This window comes from Anoplolepis gracilipes, chromosome 6 (assembly GCF_047496725.1).
Source record: "Anoplolepis gracilipes chromosome 6, ASM4749672v1, whole genome shotgun sequence".
NCBI classification, from domain to species: Eukaryota; Metazoa; Arthropoda; class Insecta; order Hymenoptera; family Formicidae; genus Anoplolepis; species Anoplolepis gracilipes.
Window position 1 is genome coordinate 15,950,001 of NC_132975.1, and position 2,500 is coordinate 15,952,500.

Genomic DNA, 2,500 nt, shown 5'->3' on the forward strand with positions numbered 1-2,500 from the left:
CATACATACATACATACATACATATATACATGCATACATACATACATACATCATACAAACACATTGTAAGAGACGAAAGAGAATCGAGGAGAATGAACAAGAGAGAGGCTGGCCAGGCAGGCGGATAGAGCCGTCCAGAGAAAGATCGAAGAAAGAGAGAGAGAGAGAGAGAGAGAGAGAGAGAGAGTAGTGCATGCGGCCTCTCGCGCGTTACCGAGAACACACGCGTGGCAAGTGGCGAGTTGCGAGTTCTCGTCGTGTCAAGCGGAGCCAAGCGGAGCGCGCTTGCTCGAAGGTGGGACGAGGATAGCCAAGAGGTAGTGGGAAGTGGGAGCCGTATGGCTTTCTTGAAATCTGTAGGAGAAAACACGCAGCGATGCGCAACGAGGAGAGAGAGAGAGAGAGAGAGAGGGGAAGAGAGAGAGAGGGGGAGAGAGAGAGAGAGAGAGAGAGAGAGAGAGAGAGAGAGAGAGAGAGAGCGAGAGGAGGCGGCAAAGTGGAGGAGTTGGGCGCTCGTGTATGTATGTAGATGTGCACGCGCGTTCGGCGGTCGACGGTCGGCGATCGGCGGACAGACGACGAGGACGAATGTGTGTATGTGAAAACGAACTCTGCTGAGAGAGAGGTTATTCACTGTTCCGCGGAAACAAATGTGCGCGGCCGCGCGCTTTCGAGCAAGCGCGAAGGGAAGGAACGACCGTGATGTAAGAACGGACGATTGCGCGTCCGAGGAGAAAAAAAATTACAGGATACCTTTGGCACGCTCGCGCGACGTATCCGTATCCCCTCGACGTAGACCCTCGATTGGCGGATTGGCAGCATTAGCAATCGCGTAATTTGACCAATTTTAGCGCTGTGCCAGCGCTTCTTAGAATTTAGAGAGAATTAGAGAGAGAGAGAGAGAGAGAGAGAGAGAAAGGGGGAAAGAAATGTAGGAAGATTGCAGGCGAGAATCCATGAATCTAGCAATTTATAAATGGACCGGTTCGTGGAAGAGCGTAAATTTCATCGCGTTCGAAACAGAAATAACGTATATATAAATGATTCATGATCGAGAAATATAATTATACAAGTTTTTCGTTACATCTCGGAATCAAGGCATTGACTCGAAAATGAGAAACAAAGAAAGATATGTATGTACCCGGTATATATATATATATATCTATATCGAAAACTAGTTTCGTCCACAGCGTGAGAATGATTTTTATCAGATCAAATCGTTGTACTCGATTGTCTTTTTACTCTTTTCCTTCGTGCCCGGCTATTCTTGATCCGCTATAATAATGCTCTAATAGATATTCTTCGTTCGCTAGAGCATCAAATTTACGCGAGAGAGAAAACTGAATCATCTACGCGACAATATTGCGATACATACATTATAATCCTTGAATGCAAATCATTGAATCGATTACGATAAAGCTGAGTTGTGCGTCGACGCACAAAAACATAAAGATATAAATATTGCGTAGCGTTAAACAAATACAGAACATATGTACCCTATAATACTCAGTAATGTAGTAAGTTTATATTATAATTTTTCCAAAACATTGCTGTGTGCGTTTGCACGTAAACGCAGTATCGCAAAAGGAATAAAGCTGCGTCTCTGTCACGATTGCCCCTTACGTTTACGCGTATTCACGCATGACTCGATCATACGTGAATATATATTACGTACATATATACGGAGTAACGTGCGAAAGAATGATTACACGAATTTTCACATGCAAACAAAGCATGACACTTACGCGATACGACGCAACATCGCAACCGCATTGATTAAAATACGCGACACGCGACTATAATGTTGATGCTGCTCGCTCATAGTGCTCTCTCTCTCTCTCTCTCTCTCTAGTAACAACGGATAAGGCAAAAGATAGCCGATTTGTGCCTTGCGATTACTTGAGCGATATTTAAATTAAATAACGAGTTATGAAAACTCGCTATATAAAAAACCATAAGGTTTTCCACAGTTGCGTACAATTTTAAAATGCATGCAATTGTAATAAGAATAATCGAGAGAACGAATCTCGAGAGCGATTTGTGATTCTTACATCTTACTGTCAAACTGTATGATTAAAGCTAATAAAGCAAAGACACATTTTTACTTGTTTCTTTTATCACGAATGCACATTACTATTAATTACTACTAAAAGTATAGTTAATTTAAAATAAATACACGCCTATTAAGGGGGAGGATATAATAGTTTTAAATAATTTTTTTTATCATTCTATGTCTTTCTATTTTTTAACTAATGCAGGAATTTGTAGACATCTAAATTTTCGTTACACCTAATACTTACAATTAATAAAAAATCTAGTATTTTTTTTTTAACACAGTAATATAGTTTTACTTTTAATTTTCGAAGAAACCAAGTAATTCCAGGAAGAGATTTAACACAAACAGAGAAATTAAATTTGAAAAAATATATTCCAAAAGATGAATAAACATTGAAACGCGGAAAAGCTTGCCTCAGGTTCTAAACACAGTTTCTATGTGATA